Source organism: Ambystoma mexicanum, chromosome 6q (genome assembly GCF_040938575.1).
Source record: "Ambystoma mexicanum isolate Mex_15411 chromosome 6q, UKY_AmexF1_1, whole genome shotgun sequence".
NCBI classification, from domain to species: domain Eukaryota; kingdom Metazoa; phylum Chordata; class Amphibia; order Caudata; family Ambystomatidae; genus Ambystoma; species Ambystoma mexicanum.
This window is the reverse complement of record NC_090937.1, coordinates 119,072,446-119,091,370: the sequence shown is the minus strand read 5'-3', so window position 1 is coordinate 119,091,370 and position 18,925 is coordinate 119,072,446.

The following is an 18,925-nucleotide window of genomic DNA, read 5'->3' as shown; positions in this document are numbered from 1 at the left end:
TCAGTGTTCATTCAGGCTGATTGTTTCAATTCTCTCCACTTTTGCAACACATTTTGCAGCCCTATTGTCACATATGTGACATGCTTCTGTCATTGATTACACCCCACATTGGCCCACATTTGTTACCTTGTTATGTGAATGATTAGACCATTCAGGCTGATTGAGTATTGGCCTGCTCACATTGATTTTTGGTGCCTGTTTGTAGGTGGTACATGATAGTTGTTTCCTGTCAAGTTTAAGTGACCAACCATTGATGTGTACATCTACCTGCAATCACTGTATTCTTGTACACTGGATATGTTGCAGTGAGTGGCACACCATGTAGCATTTTTCATCTCATCATGTTCATCTCACATGGATGGCTGACAGTACTCATTCACTGACATATGGCTGTACTTGTCAAATGTACCATGGCTATGCTACATGCCATCTGTGTGCTGGCATGTGTCATGTATGTGTATAGGACATGCCACTCACAGGCTAATGTGTGATTCCAGTGCTACCCAGCATGCAACAAATGTGTTGCTTTTCCATCTTGGTGTCATCAGTGTCTGCTTTTTGCCTCCCCTTCCAACTCAGTGACAGTGCATGCATGCCAGGGTTATAGTCATGTGGGACATGTGTGAATCATGTACTGGATCTCTGGCTTGTCAGGCCTATGTGTGTGCTATTGGACTAATGCCTGTTTCCATTTTTTGTCTTTCATGTTTTTGCAGGTGATGACGCACTTGATGCTGTTGAGGAGATGCTGCAGACCCAGGAGGAATCTCAGGCACGACCGGGCACCAGTGGGGGACGTGGTGTAGTGGTGGGTGAAAACCCAATCTTACTGCAGACCATACTGTCCAGGGGTGTCTCTGGGTGTCTCTGGGTGCACCTCCCGAGACCTCTATTCAGGTGCTGATTCGGATGATGAGACTTATGTGCCGTCGCAGGGAAGTGTTTCTGGCAGGGATTCTGTTCTGTTCAACCCACCTGCACCAGGGGTAGAACCCTCTATGGGGATGTCAGTGTTGGTAAATCCGTCTTTGGCGGTTACGGATGCAGGGTCACACTCCACAACATCTGATCCTGTTCCTGGGCCAGCAGATCAGAGGGGGAATGCAGTCCTGCAGCCTCAGGCAGTGCCAGCACAGCAAGGTACAGATCGCCTTGCCCCGAACAGGTGTGGTGCCCGCCGACGCGGTGGCCGTACGCCACCAGGCAATACTGTATGGGAAAACTCCATGTACGGTATAGCAACCCAACAGGCAGCATCAGTTGAAATGATGGCTCAGGCAATGGAGAGGGTGGCCACTTCCATTATCCCCCCCTGAAAGGCAGATGGAGCAACAACAGCAGGCAACAGACTCCATTTGCCAATCACACAGGGAAGAAATGTTGGCTTCCAACAGGGACCGACGGGCGGCACTGGAGACTCTGCGGGAAGCCATTTCTATAGAGTCACAGGGCCACAGGGAAGCCCCGAGGGTAGAACTCCATAACCTCAGGGAGACTCTTGTTGAACTTGAGGCTTCCACACATTTGAGGACAGAACAGCAGCTGGAGCGGCTCACACGTTCGCTCTCAGCTGAGCTGCAGGCAACTCGGGAGGAGATCCGGGCATCACGGGAGGCCATGCGTGCAGAAATGCAGGCAACCCGTCAGGTGCTGCATGGGGATCTCCGTACTATCATCCTCCAGAACGAGACCTTCCACACCCGCATGCTTGCTGCCATGGAGGACCATACCAGGGCTTTGCGGGGGCTGCCTCCCATAGCACCACCACCTCCTGATGCAGCAGCAGAGTGTCATGAGAGCGACAGCAGCACTTCTCCCACAGTAGCGTAGCCGTGCAGGCCATGAGCCTATGGAGGTGTTTTTTTTTCGCAACATCCAGGTGTGCACCCTGTGTCACGCCTCTTCGGAGACCGTGGTCACTGTGGCATCGTTGGTCCCATAGACGGATTTCAGCCATTTTTAGTACCAAGATGGGCGCCGCTACGGAAGGTGTGGGTCTAGACGTTGAACAGCCCAGCACCGAAGGAGGACCGCCCTCCTGCTCGAGATTCAGTTCATCTGTTCCTGTCAACAACGCGCGGATGCGTTGCTACTCCTCATTGCCAACTCTACGTGAGTTTGCATCTAGGAAGTTTGTTACTAAACCTTTCTGTGCTCTATATTTCTTCCTTCTAATCCTGTCCTACTTACTTCCCTTATTCAGACTCGACCCTCTCTCCCGGCTCCTTCCCGAAGCAGGGGACTCTAGCCTCCGCTCTTAATCTCACCAGCTACGATATGGAAATCGCAGAGCAGTCCACCAAAGAGTTTCACCCCCTAGGGTTTGGTACGTAGGATAGATTATCAGGGATTCCAATTCCTAAACAATTCTTCTTTTGTTTTTTTCTGAACTCAGTAATGAGCTAACCATTTACTATACACATCAGGTTCTTACCGGAGGACTTCCCTTCCAGTCTGATAGATCAACCACTCACTTTTACAGGTATTCCTTGCTCTCTAACGAGAATTCCCTGTCTCATACTTACCTACCCCTTACTCACCATCCTCTTCTACCTTTTCCATCAGACGGCTTTCAACCTGCAGTATCCTGAATCTTCGCCGTCTAGACGACATCACTCCAGCAGCTGTCGACACAGGGTTTTCTTCCCCAGAGGGTTTCCCTGAGGCCTTTCCCCTCCTCTAATCTTGACCAAGAGGCGGAGGAAGGGACTTAGGGAGGTCTTCGCTTTCACCCCCCTGTTGGACATATTCCCTGGGCAATGAGGAAGCAAGGAAAGGAAGAAAACTATCGGTGAGTCCTTAAGGTAACCATTCAGTTATTTATATCACTGTTCAGAAAACATATTTATTACAGTTAGCAACGCCCATTTTGATGAAATGGGATTTCGCAGATACTGAAATGTCATCTCAAGGTTACGGTAGCTGTCTTCTAGGGAACTATGGACCCAGCCCAACAACAACAGTTAGTTACGGCATTACAATCTTTGACTGCGGAAGTGCAGGCATTAAAACAGGAAAATGCTTTCTTGAGGCAACAGGTAGGAAGAGTTCCTAGCTGTTCCGAATTGCCTCCAGGCCCGATTCCGGGGGTTTATATGATGGGAAGCCCCACAAACTTAAGGCCTTTATCGAGGCCTGCACAGTCCAATTTTCATTTAAGACAGCATTTTTTCATAATGACCGAGACAAGGTAGGACACATGATCGCTCACTTAACTGGGCCAGCTTTAGCCTGGGCGACGCCATTAGTTATCACAAACAACGCTCTGCTAGATTCTTATCCCGCCTTCTTGAACAGCCTTAGATCTATGTTTAGTAGACAGGAGATCACAGTCTCAGCCCAGGAACAATTGCTAGACTTCAAACAAGGATCACAAGATCTACTGTCATACATCACCACCTTCAAACAGCTAGCCGCTGGAACCTCTTGGGCTGATGATGCTCTGATAACGCGTTTCCGTAGAGGATTGAATGAGGAACTGAAGGAGGAGGTGTCCAGAGTCTCTCGACCTCCAAATCTAGCGGAAATGATTACGATAGTTAAGCAGATGGATTATCGTCTACAGGAAAGACTCAGAGAACGGCATCAGAATCGTCCTATGAGGCCCTTGACTACTCATCCTCCCAGTACAATGAAGGCTCAGACTGACGAACCTATGCAGATAGGAATCACAAGAGGTAGACTCACCTCGGAAGAACGCAACCAGCGTAAAGTTAAGGGGTTATGTATGTATTGCGGATCCAAGGACCATGCAGTCCAAGACTGCCCTATCATCCCTACAAAGAAACAGGGAAACGCTTCTTCCCAACCGCACGGGGAACCGGGGCTAGGGAGTCAGTAACAGGTTCTTCAATGGCATTGCTTTCTTCTCAAGTCACTGATATACCCGATCTCCCTATGATTGTCCTACAGGTCATACTAGAATGGGATGCCTCGGACCCCGTTTTAGTTCCCGCCTTGATTGATTGCGGAGCAGTCAGAAACTTTGTTGATACCCACTGGAAGGATAATCATAGACTACCATGCTCCACCAAATCTATAGCAATCCCAGTGGAATCAGTAGACAGGAGTCCACTGATATCTGGACCCATCAAAGAACAGACAAGACCTATTCATATGAAGATCACTTCCCATCAAGAGACCATCGTATTCGATGTAATTCGCACGCCACATTATCCCTTGATATTAGGGTTACCTTGGCTTGGTGCCCATAATCCATATATCAATTGCAAAGCCGGCACAATATTTTTAGGTTCAGAACATTGTCTGACCCATTGCCTTTCGAATGGAGCACTTGGTTTCCGTTCTACAATCTCCGTGCAAGAAAACAAATGTACTTCATCAGTGTTAAATAACATCCAAGAGATCCCCTCAGATTACCGAGAACTCCAGGCAGTGTTTTCTGACTCCGAATATGCGGAGTTACCTCCACATCGTAGAGATGACTGCGCCTTAGAACTCATTCCTGATGCTCCGATTCCCTTTGGCCGCATGTATATACAATCTACACATGAATGAGAAGTCCTAAAAGAATACCTCCAAAAGAACTTACGCAATGGACTTTTTCAGGAATCCACATCGCCAGCCAGAGCTTCCTTGTTCTTCATCCCCAAGAAGGATTCAACAGAACTTCGACTGTGTATCAATTATCGGTGGTTGAACAAGATCACGACCCCTGATCGATACCCGATGCTCTTAATACCTGATATTCTTGAGGCTGTTAAGGGAGCTAAGATCTTTACTAAACTAGACCTCCGCGGAGCTTACCATCTTATCCGTATCCGCACAGGCGACAAGTGGAAAACAGCCTTTCGTACTCCCTTGGGTCATTACGAGTATAGGGTGATGCCATTCGGTCTGTCCAATGCCCTGGCTGTTTTTCAGCATTTTATGGATCATATATTTTCTGATATTCTTCTGCATACAGTCATCATCTATTTGGACGACATATTGGTCTTTTCAGCATCAGTGACTGATCACATTCAGGACGTAAAGGAAGTCCTGCAGAGACTGTCGCAAAATCATCTTTTTTGCAAGTTGGGCAAATGTGAATTCCATAAAGATTGAGTGGCTTATTTGGGGTACATTCTATCAGCCGAGGGAATCACCATGGATCCCAGGAAGGTCTCGGCTATCATGGAATGGCCGATTCCATTGTGCGTAAAGGAACTGCAGAGGTTCTTGGGATTCGCAAATTTTTATAGGCACTTCATCCCCCACTATTCCGAAGAAATCCTTCCGATGACAGCGCTTCTTAAGAAGAATGCAAGATTCCATTGGTCAGAAGAGGCCCAGCAAGCCTTTGAGAGGCTCAAAGAACGCTTCACCACGGAAACCATACTTCTTACACCTGACCAAACCAAAAGATTAATTGTAGAATCCGACGCTTCACACTATGCTGTAGGGGCCGTTCTACTTCAGGAAAATGGACAAGGATTAGAGTGTCCCGTGGCCTATCTATCCAAGACACTCTCACCTTCAGAAATCAATTACTTGGTTCTCAAAAAAGAACTGCTGGCGATCAAGAGAGCCTTTGAGGAGTGGCGGCACCTATTACTGGGGGCCAAGCATGCAATCGAAGTACGAACCGATCACAGCAATCTTCGAGCCCTGCAATATTCGCAGACCCAGAATAGCCGTCAGGCCCGCTGGGCCCATTTCTTTTCACCCTATGAGATCGTCTCCTCCTTTATACCAGGAAGAGTCAACCTTAAGGCAGACGCACTGTCCAGAAAGGATTATAACTCTACAACCCCTTTCCGGTCTGAACCCTTGTTCCCCAGAGCAAAATGTTTACAGGAGATTACAACCTTTTTTCGATTGGTAGCTATTGCGACCTCTCAATTTCTCCTTACCAATCCCCGGGTTGTGAACATTTGAAAGCTTGTCTCCTCTCAAGGATGCTTCTAAAGGAACAAACAACTGTTTATTCACTCCGAAGAATTAAGAAGAACAGTACTTCAGCTCTGTCATGATTCTCAGGTGGCTGGTCATCGAGGAGTGACTAATACCAAGGAGTTGGTCCAACGCCATTTCTGGTGGCCAAAGATGGCTCAGGATATTCAAGACTATGTTTCAGCATGTGCCACATGTTTACAAACCAAGTCCCCTCGGTCAGCTCCATTGGGGCTTCTATCAGTGATGACTGTCCCAGATCGCGCCTGGCAAATGATTTCGACAGATTTCATAGTAGAGCTACCTATCTCTGACGGTTGTCCAGTGGTCATGGTGACAGTGGACTATTTCACTAAAATGGCACATTTTATTCCTCTTCCTCACATTCCCACAGCAGCCCAGATGGCAAAAATCTTCCTTTCACGGATATTCACGCTCCATGGGCTCCCAGAAACAATCGTCTCAGATCGTGGATCCCAATATACGTCACGATATTGGCAACAAATATGCAAGAGTCTTCATATCTCCAGAGCCTTAAGTTCTGGCTTTCATCCACAAACCAACGGCCAAACAGAACGGCTTAACCAGACGTTGGAGGGTTATCTGTGCTGTTACATCTCCGCTTCACAAGACAAATGGTGTTCTCTATTACCTTTGGCAGAATTCGCCTACAATAACTCTCGTCACTCCGCTCTGGGTTCCAGCCCTTTCTTTTGTTCATATGGATTTCACCCTTCCTGTTTCCCTGCCGGCCGCCTTTCTTCATCCCGATTTCCAGATGTGGACAATCTGGTCCAGAGCATTCAGACGGGCCATCAGGCGGCCAGGACTTCTCTTTTGGATGCTCAAAAAAGAGTCAAACGTTTTGCAGACGCACACCGCTCTCCGGTGCCACTCTTGGTGCCGGGTGATTCGGTATGGTTGGCCTCGCGGTTTTTACCCCGTCATTTGGTTCCATCCAAATTGTCTCCTAGGTATTTCGGTCCTTTTCCAAATCTGCAGAAGCTGGGCTTATCAGCCTTCAAACTCAGACTTCCTCCTTCGTGGTCCAGGATCCATCCGGTATTTCACGTGTCCCAACTAAAGAAGGATGTGATGGATTGGTATTCTAGGCCGCGGAATACTCACCCTCCTCCTATTTCCACTCCGTCGGGACCGGAATATGAAGTGGCTGACGTGTGTGACTCTCGTATTTTTCGAGGCCGGCTTCAGTTTTTGATTGATTGGAGAGGGTATTCGCCAGCTGACCATTCCTGCGAACCTGCCTCGGCAGTGCATGCCCCAGCGCTGATTCGCCGATTCTTTCGGAATCATCTGAGTAAACCAGGGGCCCCTGCCCTTCGGAGGGGGCATACTGTCACGCCTTTTCGGAGACCGTGGTCACTGTGGCATCGTTGGTCCCATAGACGGATTTCGGCCATTTTTACTACGAAGATGGCTGCCGCTACGGAAGGTGTGGGTCTAGACGTTGAACAGCCCGGCGCCGAGGGAGGGCCGCCCTCCTAATCGAGATTCAGTTCATCTGTTCCTGTCAACAACGCGCGGACGCGTTGCTACTCTTCATTGCCAACGCTACGTGAGTTTGCTTCTACGACGTTTGTTACTAAACCTTTCTGTGCTCTATATTCCTTCCTTCTAATCCTGTCCTACTTACTTCCCTTATTCAGACTCGACCCTCGCAGAGCAGTCCGCCAAAGAGTTTCTCCCCCTAGGGTTCGGTACGTAGGATAGATTATCAGGGATTCAAATTCCTAAACAATTATTGTTCTGTTTTTTGTGAACTCAGTTCTGAGCTAACCATTTACTATACACATCAGGTTCTTACCGGAGGACTTCCCTTCCAGTCTGATAGATCAACCACTCACTTTTACAGGTATTCCTTTCTCTCTAATGAGAATTCCCTGTCTCATACTTACCTACCCCTTACTCACCATCCTCTTCTACCTTTTCCATCAGACGGCTTTCAAGCTGCAGTATCCTGAATCTTCGCCGTCTAGGCGACATCACTCCAGCAGCTGTCGACACAGGGTTTTCTTCCCCAGAGGGTTTCCCTGAGGCCTTTCCCCTCCTCTAATCTTGACCAAGAGGCGGAGGAAGGGACTTAGGGAGGTCTTCACTTTCACCCCCCTGTTGGACATATTCCCTGGGCAAAGAGGAAGCAAGGAAAGGAAGAAAACTATCGGTGAGTCCTTGAGGTAACCATTCAGTTATTTATATCACTGTTCAGAAAACATATTTATTACACCCTGTCCTTGGACCTCCTGGGTGGCCTCCACCCCCTCTCACTCCCACGTGGCCATTTTTTTATATTTTTTATTTTTGTTTACAGTGTGTTGCCTTGTGTGGCTCCCGTGGGCATCCACTGTGTATTCCGGCTGGGCACATGCAGACTTGTCCTGCGTTTGGGTTAGTTGCTTGGGTTCCTGACACACACACCCCTCCTGCTTCCCGTTTCTATGGGCTTGCAAACGGTGTGACCAAGTGACAGTGACTTACACAGTGACATTGGGCTCCCATGAGCTGTGTGGGCAGTCTGTAGTCATAACTGTGTGGACATCTCTAGTGGGGTTTGTTTTTGTATTGAACACTGCATGGTGTATTGATATGTGCTTGTGCATCCATGTCTTCCTCCTTATCCGCAGGTACCTTCTTCATGTCTTCACAAGGCCATCTCCTTTGTGGATGCAGTTCATGTTGTTTGCAGTACGCTGACACATTTGCCTGACGTCAACACTCTGCAGTTGGAAGGGGTGGTTGTGCTGGCTTATTCAGGTCGTAAAACTTGCACTACTTTTATTTGGTACTGTCATATTTTGGCAATGTTTCATCCTGTGTTGCTGTATTGTGTTGCTGGTAAGTATTTAAGTATTTGGTCATGTGTGCTGTTTGTTATTGAGTGCACTTTGTGACACTTGTGTCATGTGTTGTGGATTCCTTTGCTAGCTTTCACATTGCATGACATGCCATGGTGTGTTGGGTAGCGGAGATGGGGAGGGGTTGGGTGACATGGCGCTGTTTTCATGTTGTATTTTGCAAGGGGGTAGTCATTCATGCAGCATAAATGTGTCTTTTTGTGACACAGCATTGGTTGTCTTTCGGTAGGTAGGGATGCACACAATGTAACACTTCCAGGTGACCAATCTCAGACTGGTATGGCTGTGACAGTTGACTGTCCCTTATGTCATCATCATTGATTGTCAGCTGGTATGTACCAGGGCTGTGTTCACTCCACAGGGGTGTGATTTTAGTTGAAGTAATTAGCCACCAGCTGCGTACGGGCTGCCTCACCACGTGCCCGTTCCCCTCCCATGCGCAGCGGCCGTGCATGTGGTTGGGGATGTGGGGGCACCACCATGTCCACCGGCAAGCCCCGGCGGGTCGCAACGTTGTCCAGGACACATGCTGCCACTATGATCCTGCACACTACTGGGGGCGCGTATAGCAGCTGGCCACCAGAGCGGTCAAGGGAGCGAAAGCATGTCTTGAGCACTCCGAATGTGCGCTCCACTAGGCCCCGGGTTGTAATGTGGGCTGTGTTTTATCTTACCTCGGGTGGTGTGGTGGGGTTCCGAATTGGCATCATCAGGTGGGTGCTCAGAGGGTAGGCACTGTCCCCTGGGGAGGTGATGATGGGTTTCATTAGTGGGGTTGTGACATTACTCAGGATCTGACATGCATGCATGTGCAGTGGCATTTATAGTCACCAAGCAGCCATGTGTCGCCATGCCGCCCAGCTTCTAGGTCCCGGTTTAGGGTTGACATTCTGTAAATGAAACTGTCATGGGTGGACCCTGGATAGTTGGCATATACTGAGGTGATGATTCCCTTGGCATTACATACTACCTGCACGTTGATGGAAGGCCAGTGCTTGAAGTTTCTATAGATGTGCTCAGTTGCCCTGGGAGGACGTAGAGCCACATGGGTGCAATCAATGGCACCTAGCACTTTTGGGGAAGTGTGCCACCCCATAAAAATCCTAGATGGCAGACTGCCTTTCTGCAGGTGTTCTGGGCAGGTATATGTGCCTGCGGACTGATGGGCATGCAGTCATGATGGCCAACACCTAGTGTAGGCAGCGTGACTGTGTGGCCTGTGACACCCCCCCACTATGGCACTTGTCCGCTGAAATGAACCAGTGGCCAAGAAGTGCAGTACATTGAGCACCTTTTCCAAGGGGCTCAGTGCTTGGGAGCACAGGGTGGGTGATGTGAGGTCATCCTCCCACTCACTCACCAGGTCGAGTATTATGTGAGGTGGAAACCTGTACCTCACATACACCTGGTCATCAGGCATCCCAAAAAGGCTCGTTCTGGGTGTAAAAATTCTGGCCCTGACTATCCTCCTCCTCCTGCGGTATCCCACGACCACTGCTGCAAGGAACGGTATATTCATCTTAGCGTCTGAGCTTGTTTGTTGTTTGCGCGCACTTTTATGCTGCGCGGGTCCACGTACGCTTGCTTCCTGCTGGCGTACGTGTTTCAGGATTGGCGCATCTTTTTTGGCGCACGCGTTAGCCCCGTTCGATTCCATGAATACGTGTTGTAGGCACGCGTGGGCGTTCCGCGCATTTGCCTCCTGTACTTCCCCGTGACGCCCACATTTTCACGCGTTGTTCCCCATTCCTCGTGTTACGCCCCGCGTTATGCCTACTTTCGCTGTGCGTGTAGCACACGCTGTTTGAAGACGTGTGCGCCAGCGTGCGCCACGCAGGACTTTAGCACACATGGATTTACATGCGCACGAACTTCCATGAATCGCTGTGCGCGGGTTTTGCTGTGATTTTTGCGCTTGCGCTGCGATTCGCACGCTTTTGCACGCTTGAGCGGAAACTTTCAGCGCACATTAATTCCATGACTCGGCCTGTAAATCACTTTCATGAAGCACGGCCACAATATATGCCAGCATACGCATAGTAAATCACTTTGATGATGTTACACCCACAATATATGCATACATTTCCATACTAAATCACTTTAAAATAGCTGTGCATATAATATCTGCAACATTGTCACAGTAAACCCTTTTATGAACCTGCACCCAAAATATATGCCAGAATTGCCCTTGTAAATCCCTTTGATAATACTGTTGCCACAACATATGCAATCATCATCACTGTAAATTACTTTCATGAGGCTGAACCCACAATGTATACTAGCATTTCAAGGGCAAATCACTTTAATAAATCTGTGCCTGCAATATAAGCATTTCTAGGGCAAATGACCTTCATGACGCAGCACTCACAATATATACTAGCATTTCCAGGGAAAATAATTTTCATTAGCTGTGCCATAATATATACAAGCGTTGCCCCATCAAATCATGTTCAAAAAGCTGCGTCCACAGTAAATGCTAGTATTTTCAGGGCAAATCACTTTCAAGAAGCAGGGCAACAATAAATTCCAGCATTGCTGGGGTCAATGACATTCACAAAGCTGGGGCAGTAGATGCCAATGATACTGTTAATCTTGTTCAAAACACGGCAACCACAATGTAGGTCAGCATTGTCACTGTATATCACTTTCATTATGCTGGTGTGGCTCTTCTCTTTAAATTAAACACTTCCACTGTGTTGGTGCTGGAGGAATCCAGATCCTTTAGTATGAGGTGGCCGATACACATGGGATTGGGTTGGTCCAGCTGCTCCATCCACTCTTCGGGAGGCTAACATGCCTCCCGGAGGGTGGATGGAGCAGAATTTCCTTGAGCTTGAGATCCTCTCAGAGCCACAGTATTTCCTTATTTCGCTGGGATCTACCTTTGCCTAAAAAGATGGTCTGGGACTACAAGTCCTAGCAAATCCCAAGATGGTCACACTCTAATAGTAATGGAGACAACATTTGCAAATGTTTCTTAAGCGTTAATATCGGAATAGCATTAAAATATCAGAATATGGCTAGTTGGAAGCTAAATCTACCCATGTGCCTTTAACAGACTGCAGAGTCAAACAAAAGGTGAACTCTGGGAGTTTATGGATGGTGTAAAGAGATTAATATGCAAAAACACCACTAAGCCAATGTACCGTCAAAGTTAGGGGCAGACTGCTCACGGTCAGATTAAACAGCAAATCCTGATTGCTGTAAAGAATGCCGAACAATGATGAACACCATGGAGATACATCCACATGCACTTACAGATCCAAAGTGAGGGTGATGGCCTGGCCCATGTTTAAAGGTTCGGGACCAACTGTTGAAAAACCTGTAAATCAACTAAGACCTCCAACCAACACCAGAAGGGAAATAATAAAAAGGCCACATTCCAAAAGACATGTCATAAGAGAGCAAAGCAATCGAAAAAACAGAAAGCAAGTAGTTAAATGGAAGAACCAATTGTGGATTGGCTTAGAAAAATAACCAATTGTCCAGCCCTATAAAAAAGGCAGGGAAATGGTAGACAAAAGTGAAGACTAGGGGAAACAGATATTCTTTCATCTGCACCCTGGTGCACATGGAGACTACTACTGGGAAGTTGTAGTTCACTTTATATCAACTGTCTAGTCGTGGCTCTGGTGGAGATATGCCTTCCATAAGGGCAAGTGATACCTGGAAGAGAGAATCCAGTGCCATGTTCTACTCAGCAAACATGGTGTCAGAGGGAAATCTTGAGGATTGGGCCTTACCTTGTAGAACCTAAGAAAAAGAATCACTAGCTAGAGAGAGAAAATATCATCTTCTTGAAAAGGACCCTGACCAAAAGCGGGAAACCTACTCATGACCTTCAAGAGAACTGTGAATGAACCGCAGCTCATGGAGAGACCTTTGAGAATTGTGAGTGAGCCAGAGCTAGTAGATGGATCTTGGAGAATTACAAATGAGCAAGGTGGAGGCCTATAAAGATTGATATGCTAAAGGGAAAAGAGGCCATAAAAAGGCCTAATTAATCTATGTTCATCAAAGACACTGCAAAATGAGGAATCATGATTATCCCATGGAGAGGACTGCCTAGAAAAGTTTTGGGTGCATGTTTGTTTTCTAGAAAAGGGATGAACTTCAAAAGTATCAGGTGTATGAAGACGTTTTTTTGTCCAAACTTGGAGAACTATTAGGTTGTAGCTTAATATTGCATGAAGCATGAAGGCTAAAGGACTTACAAAGAATATGTTTGAACTTTCTGTTGGGCATTCCTGGAGGGACTTATAAGAGTAGGTTCAAGAGCACTTGGAGAAATCCACTTTAAATGTTTCATACTTGATACTAGTTTATTAGGCAGTCCCTTATTCTTTCTAAAATAATTCCCTAGTACCAATAGGAGTTCTTACAACCCAAGACCTTATATTTCAAATCTGGTAAAACATTGATAAACTGCATATGTGTTGTGTCATTAGTCAACTTTCCTAAACACGATGTAAAAAGTGGGATTGTAGATCTCTGATACAATGGGACTGCCGATGCAGATGTGTTGCTTCTTATGTTTTGTTTTCTATTGATCATGTGATCGCATAGTACCATTTGTTGATTTCTTCTTGTATTATATTTTAGGATGGACCTTAATATAATGATTGTTTTATATTTAGTGTTTTATGTCTTTCCCCCATTCATTTCAATTCCATGTCCAAATGCATCATTTGATTAAAACATGAACGTTTCCGAAGCACCAGTTCTGTGCAAGGCACCAGATGTGTCATGGGGACAATATGGAGTGACGGTTTTCAGCAGGTAGCAATGCAAAATTCCATCCACATTTGAGGTGGAAAATGGCGATCACTCTCATCATTCGGGGATGTTAGATTCACTCTTCAAAGAATTGGACAGATGATGAAGCTGTCTTCCCAACCACTGGAATGTGGACAATTGTAATTGAGGGTCCCCTTTATTCACCAGATCATTACCAATAATGCGGAGTCTGATTGGTTGCGAGGGTTGTTAAGGGATTGTTCAGGAATACTGAAAATGTACCTCTGTAAATTGTCTTGCAAAAAAATAAAACTGAATATGTTTTTGCTACTACCTGAAAATGTGAGCTCTATTTCTCCAACAGAATTCACTAATCTTCAAAACCTAGATCAGAATGTACAAACCCACCAATATTTCTTGTAGGTCAAATTACTTGTTCAAGTAACCACCAGTTCTGCCAGGCTTGACCTCTTTATTACAGAGGAGGGATCTTTTTCAGCCAGTTTTAGAACAAAGCTCAGGACCAGGCTTGCGGTCCAATTACTATATTGCCCAAAATCCAACATAACACTGAAACACTCAGTGGATGTCAAACCCGATATTATAAACAATGATTATTGAGGGAAGATGCAGGTCATTCTTGCTAGCAATTCGCGTGACAATTATGTCATCATCTTTGGATACCCTATAGCACAATTAGTTTGTGAGCTAATTGTTAGTCCCAAAGTAATAGAAGTAACCTATCTAGAATCAATTTTGCGAGGCAGCGGTTGGTCTGTATTTACTTTGGTAACCCAAAACTGTAGATCATGGATGTATGACCCTTTCAGCCGAGGAGCTGACTTGATTATATTTCAGACCCCCTATCCCTGCTTTGCGAGTGCCCAGAGGACTGATCCTGCGGTGAGCGATGCCTTCCAACCGGTACTGTCAGAAGCAGAAGGGGCAGACAAACAAGGCTCTTATACTGTACAGAAAAATGGTTTGTTGTGTTGGGGGTACAACAATGTGCAAGTAGATGGAAAACCCAGGTCCTAACTGTTGGTCTGCACCCCATTTCGGAAAGAGGTAATGGAGTTGGCCCATTCACATCTGGGTTTATGGCATCTAGGAGTCATAAAGACTCTGTGCCATGTCCTTTCCTGCATTTAATGGCCAGGGACATATCATTGAATGAAAAGGTGTGTGTCATAATACCCGATCTGTCAAAGAAACACAGCTTGTCCTGTACCAAAAACAATCTTTCAACCAATGCCCATAACAGAAGTTCTTTTATCAAGAATATCAATGGACATGGTGGGTCCATTGGAAGAGGCAAATAGGTATATATCAGAGTTTGTGAACTTCACTGCAAGATATCTAAAAGCTTTTCCCTTTAGGGGCAATACTACCCCACAAATATTAAATCATAAGATTCTATTGCTTTCCTGGGACGGGTTGCCTGAGGAAGTTCTTAGAAATCAGGCTAGTAGATTTAAGTCAAAACGCATGGGTGCGGTTAATGACCACATCGAGATAAAAACCCTAAGAATGCCTGTATACAATGTCCAGAGTGATGGCTTGGTATGAAGGCTTGCAAAAAAGGCATGACCCTTCTAAAGAGGCTCATGAGTGAGGACAACAAGAATTGGTATCTCCTGTGGGTTTTGTTGGCCGTGCAGAAATCCCACAAAGTTATACTGGGCTTGCACCTTTGGAGTTAGTGTACAGTAGGGAGCCAAGGGACACAGTGGACATGCTGAAACAGAGCTGGGAAGGCCAGAATGACCATGGGGAAAATCTAGCACAGTTTACTCAAGCTACTTGGCACATATGGCATTTATGTGACAACTAGTCAAGACCCATCTAAACTCTTCTCAAGAAAAGCAACAGAACTTATATATGAAGAAGACCCAACTTCATAAGTTTAAGGTCAGGGACAAAGTTCTACATTTTCTTCCCACCTCTGAAAATAGTTTTTTAGCTGCTTAATGGCATGCTCCATATCAGATAATATATGTAGTGGAACATTTATATTATTAGGCTAGACAATCTAATAGAAGGCAAAAAGATCAAATGTATCATGTCCATTTACTGAAAGAGTGGAAAGAGCGAAACCTTATGACTACCTCTATGACTACACTGAGGGCCTCTGATAATTCACTGCGCCTTATTCCAGAAAACCTCTACCCTCATGAAAAACAGGAGTTTTGAGATCTACTATTCTCAGATGTTCTCACCTCGAATCCTGCTATACTTATGGTTTTCTTCTATCACCTTCAGACACTCAAGGGCACACCATACATAAATAAATAAATTCAGCTGCATCTTCAAAACCAAGAAACCAGCCAGGACACACAGTTATGTATCACGACCCATGCTTTGGAAATATAGTCGAAGGCACAGCCACCCCCCTGCATGCATCTGCCATCATAGACTACTCTAAGATACATCGCACAACACCACTGCATTAAGAATGAGCTATCACCCCGGACACAAATGTGGTCTAGGTGCACACATAATGAGTCTCCTTCTCTTGCATACTTTCCAGACTAACTTACATCACCCATCAACTTGCCAGTTCGACATGGGTAGCTAGCAGGGATGTAGCCAGCCCTACCTACGTTCATATTGGTAAAACTGAACACATGAATACTAAACGCCTCCGATGAATTTCCCATACCTTCTTCGGTCACCCGAGGGTGTTCACCTCCAGCGCCTTGAGACCAAACAAATGGCAAAATGTGCTACACAAATGATGATTACATTACATTTCAATACATTACATTAGAGAGATTGAGCCTTCCACCACCAAATTGTCATCTTCCATAGTCCTGCCTGGTAGTGAAACCTGACGGAACGTAGAGGTTCTGAATCCGTTTTGGCAAGGTAAATGCCATCTAGACCGTCAGTGCATAATTAATGTGTCTCATTTATGAATGAATCAAAAGAGAGGACCACCAAGTTAATTTCAAACTTAGTCCTTACTAAAGGGTATTGGCAGACTCCATACATTAACTCCTGAGGATAAGGGACAACAGCCTTTCAACATCAGAGGACGTGTTTCAGTTTGCAGTACTCCCTTTTGGGCTGCCTGAACTCCTGCCACACAGCAAAGGTGAATTCACTTTTGAGATCTTATCACTCTTTCTGTGCTTTGTATCGAGATAATTTTATTTTATTTATTTTAAGTTGGCAGTCCTACTAAGCCTTGTGAGCATTCAGAACATGCAACTGCAGAGAGGGCGAGGAACGAGGGAAGGGGGTAAGTGCTACAAGGTCAACTGCCTAGCAGAGATCACTTGATGAGAGTGGTCAAATGTCAATAATAAGTGCAGGCCTCTGAGTGGGCAGAGGTTGGAAGCGATTGGGCGGGGGGCATGACCCAGAAGGATATACGAGGGCCCTGGTCACCAATCTCAGCGACTGTGGTGTTTAGCAAGGGAGGGATAGTGCGACGGAGGAGGTGAAATGGAAAGTCTTGAGGAGCTTCCGGAATTTGAGGAGATCCGGCTCAAGACACAGAGGAAGGGGGAGGCTGTTCCAGAGGAGGGAGACAGCTAAGGAATGAGATGGCCACCAGCTCGCTGTTTTGAGAAGTGCTTGACCCTCAGAGAGTTGGCACCAGAGTATTGTAAAGATCTGCAGGGAAAGTATTTGGTGAGAGCCAGTTGTAGATAGCATGGCCTCCAGCCCCAGACAGACTTGTGGATGATGCAGAGGGATTTGAATTTGATCCTTGCAGCAACCATGAGCCAGTGGAGAGTTTTAAGGCTAGAGAGATGCGATCCTTGGGCGTAGGACCAAGGATAAGTCTTGCCGCCCTATTCTGGATAAGCTGGAGGGGACGTAGAGAGGAGGAGGGTATATTACGGAAGAGGCTGTTGCGGTAGTGCAGCCTAGAGAGTAGCAGAGCTCTAGAGAGATTGAGCTTCTGGACAAAAGTGAGGAAAGGAAGGATTAATTTGAGGAGGTGGAGTTGAAAGTGGGCCTTCTTGGCAAGGTCCTGGATGTGAGGGAAGAATGAAAGAGAGGAGTCAAAGATGACTCCAAGGTTTGTGGCTTCTAATGAAGGAGAAGGCGGAGAGCCCACAGATGGAGGACAGCGTGAAGGGAAAAAAGAGGGAGCAGGAGTCCCAATGGGAGGGATCTCAGTCTTGCTGGCATTGAGGCAGATATCATTGGAAGCACACTAGAACTGGATCGCAGAAAGGCCATTGGGAATGATGGAGGAACTAAGGAGAGGATCAGAAGAAAGTTTGAAGAAGAGTTGTGTATTATCTGCATAACACTGGAAGTAAGGGGAGAAAGAGGAAATTAGGTGTGCAATCGGAGCAAGATAGATGTTAAAGTGCCAGGGAGAGAGGTTGGAGCCATGTGCTGAGTGCTGTGGCAGAGGAGAAGGATAGGACATTCAAAGAGGAAGGAGGTTAGTCAGTCCAGTGCCCCCTCCGAGATACCTAGGATATTGTAGAGCTGTTTTATGAGAATGGAGTGGTTGACAGTATCAAATTTAGAGGAGAGATCAAGTAGAATGAGAATGGCTGGAGAGTTAGAATCAAGAGATGCAAGCAGTGCTTCACGGGTGTTCAGGAGAGCAGTTTATGTGACTCTGTATGCTCAGAATCCAGATTGATGATCGTTTAGGCAACCAACAAGCTCAGTATGCTGGGCCAGTTGGGGTTGGACAAGTTTCTCCAAAGGTTTCCCAAGGAAGGGGGTAGTAGAGATGGGCTGGTAGTTAGCTGGACACAAGGGATCGGCAGAGTTCTTTTTGTTGTTGCAGGGGGCACGCAAGAGTGTGCTTGAGGGGGGAGGGGAAAGACCCAATAGCAAGAGAGTGATTGTGGAAATCAGCAAGTGCAGGGTCAACGGAGCTGATATTGTCCTTAATAGTTGTCGAAGAACAGTAGGAGACCTGTTTGGAGGAGACCTTCATAGAGCGGACAACTCTAGTGACTTCATCAGATGTGATAGGAGAGAAAGGGAGTGAGCGGATGGGAGGCCATAGGTGGCAGGAAGTGGGAAGAGGGAAGAGGGAGAAGGAGGAGAGAGTGCTCAGGATGTCCTGAGTTTTTACAGTGCATTGAGTGGCCAATGTATTGCAGTGGGTCTGAGAGGGAAGAGACGAGGTGGAGATTGCTGAAGGGTTGGCTAGGTCCTTGCAGATGGAAAGTCTGTATTGTCTTTGGCAAAGGCAACAGGACAGTTTGCCAGAGAGTGAGCCTGAGGTCTGCCACTTCCGTTCTGCAGCTCTGCACTTGTGTTTAAAGGCTGCAAGCTCAGAGTCGTACCAGGTGTTACACTTGGTGTCATGTTCCAGGCAGATCTTCTTGACTGGGGCAAGAATGTCGAGAGTGATAGTGATGGTGAGATGGAGCTGGCTCAGAGCAGAGTCAGAGGTAGAGTCTGCAGTTGGGGGTGGGGTGATGAAGGTGAAT